This window comes from Sciurus carolinensis, chromosome 7 (genome assembly GCF_902686445.1).
Source record: "Sciurus carolinensis chromosome 7, mSciCar1.2, whole genome shotgun sequence".
Classification (NCBI taxonomy): Eukaryota; Metazoa; Chordata; class Mammalia; order Rodentia; family Sciuridae; genus Sciurus; species Sciurus carolinensis.
In genome coordinates, this window is record NC_062219.1 from 75,277,359 (window position 1) to 75,283,943 (window position 6,585).

The 6,585-nt window shown below is 35.9% G+C and overlaps 1 pseudogene; it reads right to left on the reverse strand.

The window, feature by feature from the left end:
* Positions 1-256: 256 nt before the first annotated feature.
* LOC124989627 (60S ribosomal protein L23a-like) lies at positions 257-722 on the reverse strand (annotated as a pseudogene).
* Positions 723-6,585: the final 5,863 nt, after the last annotated feature.

Genomic DNA, 6,585 nt, shown 5'->3' on the forward strand with positions numbered 1-6,585 from the left:
ACCACTGCATATAAACCTCAAGAGGGCAGGAATTGCAGTCTGTCATGTCCGTTGATGTATCTTAAATGCCTATAACATTATGTATCTTAAGTGCCTATAACATGGTTCATTAATCATTAAATAGTGAACAAACTAATGAAATTACTTTGAAAAATTTTCAATTCTTTTTTTATGGCTTAGATTTACATTTTGTCTTTTTTTTTTTTTTAGGTTGAAAAAAAAAGGGTATATTTAGAATTAGACAACCAGACTCTGTTTAGATGATCCCAATTTTGTTGGCAACATCCAAAGCATCATAATCAGGAGCCAGTCAAACATACCCTTCTCTCCATCAGGCCTGATCAGGGTGTCAACCTTGGGCACATCAGTGTCATAGGGCTTCTTTACAGCTTGTTTGATCTGGTGTTTGTTGGCCTTGACATCCACAGTGAACACAAGTGTGTTGTTGTCTTCAATCTTCTTCATGGCTGACTCAGTGATCAGGGGAACTTGATGATGGCATAGTGGTCCAGCTTGTCTCTCCTGGGGGCGCTCTTCCAAGGATATTTGGGCTGCCTCCGGAGCCGCAACGTCTTAGGTCGCCGGAAGGTAGGTGATGTGTGGATCTTCTACTTTTTATGGCTGTGGACACCCTTCAGCGCTGCCTTCTTGGCCTTCAAAGTTTTTGCTTTTACTTCAGCTTTGGGAGGAGCAGGAGCTTCCTTCTTAGCTTTCGGTGCCATCTTGGTGAAGAGCTACATTTTGTCTTAAATTAGTATATTTTATTTGATAATTTTGCAAGAAAAATACAAAAGGAAGAAATTTTAGAATTGAATATTGAATATATAATGAGAACCAGCCACCTGCCTTAGCATTTTTATTCATTTACTTATTTTGTGTTTGTGTGTGTGTATTTGTGTATGTGTATTTAATCTTGAGTGAATTTATGTCAAAAGATTCAGAAATAAGGGTTTTTAATTTCAATATAGGTTAAAATTTTTCATAGTTAATTTTCTGAATATCATTGATTTGTTGAAAATCATTTTTATTAATTTATTTATTATAAATGCTACCTCTCTAGAGTAAATTTAAATCCATGTGTATTTTTCTCCCTAGGCACTCTATCATCTATTATTACGCTGGAAAAATGTTAAAAGCCTCAGCTTATAGCAAACATCTCAAAGTTTCCAAAGGCATAAAGATAAAAATCAGAAGCAGTAATAGAAGAAATGGAGTCTATTTGATATATTTTTAAGCCATTGACTGATTTCTTCAGACCTCCTTGGCTCTGGATATACGGAGTTGGAATTTTAAACAGGTATGCTGTGATGAGATGCAATGGTCATCCTTGGGTGATATGAATTGAACAGAAACATGGGGTAATATACCTTCACTTTGTGATGTATGCATGAGTGTGTAGGTGTGTGTGTTGTGACCTTAGAAAAATGATAGAAAAATCAAATCTTTCTTTAGATTTGATTCAGTTGAATGCATACACTTTCACTAATTTTTTAAATTAAACTATTCTGAGATAATTATAGATTTACAAGCAGTGGAAAGAAATAATGAAGGGTGATCCTGGACATCTTTACCAAGTTTCTCCCAATAGTATCATCTTGCAAATCCATACTAAAATATCACCAGTGTATTGACATTAACATAGAAAAACACAACACATCCCCACCCCCACAGGTCTCTTATACTACCCTACCATAGCCTCAGCCACCTCCTTCCTACTCCCACTCCCTCCTTAACATTGGGAACCAATAATTTGTTCTTCATTTCTATAATTTTGTAGTTGCAAGAATGTTTTATGATTGAAATTGTGACATATGAAATCTTTTTGGCCTTTTTTTTTTTTCTTCATTCACGATGATTCCCTAGAGGTTCAGTTGAGTTTCTTTGTGTGTCAATAGTCACTGCTTTTTATTGTCAAGTAGTATTCTACAATATGGTCATACAAAAGTTTGTTTAACCATATAGCCACTGAAAGTCAACTGCATGTGTTCAGGTCTTGATTATTATGAAAAAAAGGGCCATTAATATTTACATATGTGGTTTTGCACAAATATCACCTTCATTTCTCTGGGTTAAATGACCAGAAGTGTAAGTGCTAGTACTATAATTGTTGAATATTTAGTTTCAAAAGAAACTGCCAAATTTTGTTCCAGGGTAGTTACTGGTACCATTTTACATTTTCACCAGAAATGTATGAGTGATCCCATTTTCTACATCCTCACGCACTAGGTTTACTTTTTTATTTTAGCCTCTCTGATAAGTGTGTAGTAGTATCTCATGTGGTTTTAATTTGCAGTTCCCCAAGAGCCAATCAGCTGAACATCTTTCATGTGCTTTGTTATCATTATATCTTTTTCAGTGAAATGTTTCATGTCTTTTTCCATGTCTAATTGAATTGCTTCTTTCTTCCCCACTGTGTGAGTTTTGTGAATTTATTAATTTCAAATTGCAGGGGTTTTTTTGCTGGTATTTAAAAAATTAATTTATTTTTAATGTTAACCTTATATCCTATGACCTTCTACAATTGCTTATTAGATCCAAGTGTGTGTGTGTGTGTGTGTGTATTCTTCATGATTTTCTACATAAACATGCCTTCTGCAAAAAAATCTTTTTCCTTTTTTCTCAATGAATATACATTTTCTTTCCTATGTTATACTAATTACAATTCCCAGTATGCTATGTAGTAGTGCTGTGGGAACATCCTTATCTTGACAGACTCAGGGAGAAAGAGATCAGATTCTCATCATGAAGTATGATAGCTGTAATCTTCTGTGGGCTCTGTACATCAGACTGAGGCTTTCTATTCCCTCATAGTTCTCACTTTCTGAACTTTAAAAAAAATCATGAATAGGCACTGAATTTTACTACATGTTTTTTCTGCATCAATTGATATGATGACATGATTTTGTTTCTTTAGCCACTTAATGTGATAGATTATATTAGCTGATTTTTATTCTTTAACTTTTTTTGATATCCATAAATCACTTTATCCAACAATAGCTGAATCTTCAGGAACTTGTGTGGAACAGAGAGCAGCAGGCCTGTTCCCCTAGACTCCCAGCAGTCCCTCTGGTACTGAGAAAGTTCTTGGGCTGCAACACAGAGAAGCTGGAGCTAAGACTGGGCCCCCTTAGGATCTGCTGTGGATAAAAGGACAGGTGAGTCTCCCAGCATTTCTCTTAATGGGCAGGATAATGCCTGGACTGTGAGGCAGAGGCCCATCTGAATCTGCTGTGGAAAAAGATGGACAAGTCTGTCTTGGTGAACAGGATGGATAAGTATTCCTCTGGGTCCTTGTGTAAGCACTACTAAGCTGATGCCAGCTTAGGGACTGGAACTGAGTTACAGGGTAACATTCAGATCCACAGCTGAGACCCATGTTGGCAGGGTGTCTAGCATGTCCGTCAAGGCACTGGTGTGTGTGATTCCTGGACTCCTTGGCAGATGGTTGTGATTGCAGGCTGAAGGTCATGTAGGCTATAACCAGGCCCTTTGCAGAATGGGACTATATATAGTTATGTATTTTGGAGCATAATAGTGGGCTCTGCCAAGTGAGTGCTAGTCTATATTCTCAAAAGAACCCTCCTGGGACTTGGGCTCCACCAGGGTTTCACAACCTGTCACCTAAAATCCAAGGTTCCCATAGACTTTCATCTGTGAATGCGTGTAGAATTCTTGTTGTTGGGGGTACACACAGGTGACCTCCCATTCTTCCATTTTGCTAATATCACAGACAAGGCTATACATAGGCAGAGCATGTTGGCATGTTATGCATTTACTTTCATACTGAATTTTAAGATTAAAAATAAGGACCTTAACTTGGAATTTGAGTAGAGAATAAAACCTTAAGACTTAAATTACAAAGCCTAGAGAGAGAATGAAATTTCTGTATTATGGTCTCCATAGGCAACAGCATCCCTACTCTGAGATGGATAATTTGAACTACATTAGTCTGTTGCCTTAAGTATACATAACTCCCCTTATTAGGACTCCAAGTTCAGAAACAGCTTTCTGATTAGGATTTGGCTTCCTTTGTACATCTACCCTGAGGGCAGATTCTATGATAGTATCTTTCTCATGGTAATTTAACAAATTGGCTTTCTGCTTCTGGCTTTGGTCTCAGAGGTCTTGGTTAATGTGTGGTGGCCCCTAAGATGCTGTTACACTAGTAATGCTGACAGATTTCCCTTTGGAACATGCAAATCTGAAGTTCCATGCTTGAACCAGCCAATTCACCAAGGCTTTAAACAATCAACCCGTTTGACTTCTTGGTGTTAACATACCAAACTAGCACAAGCAAATTTCCTCTCTCCTTGCACAGAAGGTCCAGCTATTTCATTCAGGTGCTAATTTCTACACTGGTCAGTGAGGTTTTGATACCACTAACCTTAGCTCCCAAATATGCAACCCTCCAGTAGGACATTTCCAAGAATATATAAAACAATAGATACATACTTCAAATATTTCTATGTACAATGTTGTGATCTCATATACACCAGCCCTAGAAGTGGGTAGGAGGCATTATTGCAGGACTTGGTCTACTGCTGAAAACCTGGTCTTTCTTCTCCTGGGGAGAAAGTATAGCCTGAGTTCTGGCTGATGAGTTCTGAGATATGGTTCCACCATCAACTAACAGTATCATCTTGAGGAAATCAACTTCAAGCTTTAAGTTTTCTAATTTGTGGAATAAAGAGCTGGGAGTACATGGTTGTATAAGGTTTTTATTCCTGTCAGTTTCTGTTAAACCCATATATAGGAGGAGTAAAAAGTTAGCACACATGTTTATGTTACTAAGAGATCACTTACTGGCATTGGCATGGTCTTGGATATGAAAGAGCAATTATATTGTATCCTTCAATTTTGTTTTTCTGTGTTTCTTTACCCTGTGGATTCTTATTCCCAGTTACGCATGTAAGTTTCAGATATTACATCCTTTGATTTTGAATGTGAAGTTTGGAGTTTTGTGTGCATGTTTTCTTTGGAATGTACCAGTCATTGTTATCAGTTATTACTCAAAGGAATCTGCAGGTGTTGAAAGATTTATAATCTCTTATCGCAGTCTGTTTCTGCTGCTATAACAAAATATCATAGACTGGGTAATCTACAAAGAACTGAAATTTATTTCTTACAGCTTTTGAAGCCGAGAAGTCTAAGATGAAAGCTCTGGCCTTCCATGTCTGAGGAGGGCTTTCTTGCTGTGTCTCCTCATACTGAAAAGCAGAAGGGGAAATGGACCGAGCTTATAAAATAGCCAACCCTTTTATAAGGCCACCAGTCCCATCCACAAAGGCAGAATACTCATGCTTCATCTTCTGAGGACCCTGATCTTAATACTGTCTCATTGGGCATTAAGTTTCAACATGCATTTTGGAGGGGACTCAAATATTCAAACTCTAACACCTCAAATATTCAAACCTTGTGATACATATGAATAGAAACTGGTTCTCTGGATTGAATAGCAACAACTTGACTGTCTCAATTTCTAAATCTGTAGACATAAATGATTCCAATGAGTAGAGAGCAATCATATGTCTAAGTTAATCATCTTTCCATCTAGGATGGAAGAAAGCAATTGTCATGATAACTCTGATATAATATTATCATTAGTGATAAGTCATTATCAAGCAAATTTTTTATTTAATAAAAAGTTTATATAAAGAAAGCAGTCAAATAGAAACAACCATTTCATGTAAGTTTATGTTATATTTGGTTTTGAATAGTGAAAAGTGCAAAGAACCCAATGAAAGAGTGTTTTTTTTTTAAAAACATTGCACTTTACAGAATGATTTCTGAGCATATGAATTCAGATCAGTTGAGATTTAAAGGACAAAGATACATAAATCTAAAGAAATGATTACAAAGTAATTAATGAATCACCCTGCTATTCACATATTTTGCTACATATGATGTTTGAAAAGCATTGGACTAATAGAGGACAGATTTTAAAGTATCACCTTTTATTTCAAGAAACATGATGAACTGTATCTACAGTTAATAAATGAAAATTGGTTAGAAAGCTAATTTTCTATCAATATAAGATCACAGTGTGTCACATCTGTGAATTTCAGAGAATTGTGGTCCTTTATGAGTGAAGTAATGGAACATTAAAGGTAGAACATCGAATTTCTTTCAAGCCCAGTATCATTTTGGGGACACACATAAGATACCATTGTTAAGGGTTCAGATTATTGAATTTGTTATTTATGTGTTCATATAAAAGCAAGGAGTTTCTCTACAATATTTTTAGCCAAGCAAGTTGTTTTAACCCAATTAATTGCAATTAAAGACAATTCTAACATCTGTTATATTAATTCACAAAAATCTAAATTGTTGCTCAGAGATTTTAAAAATAAGCAAAATACTTGCAGTACCTGCCCACAGGCATATGACTTTTACATTAAATATTAGTTGACCACCCCTGAAGGCAAGTTAACATGTCTTTGATATAGAATTAAACCAACCGATACACACATACAAATTGTACTATCTAAACTGAAGGTTTTTAAAAGTAAATTACAAACAACATAAATTTCTACACCTAAATATTTCAGTGTCTAAAAAATAAGATTGTCTTTTTACATCACCAAA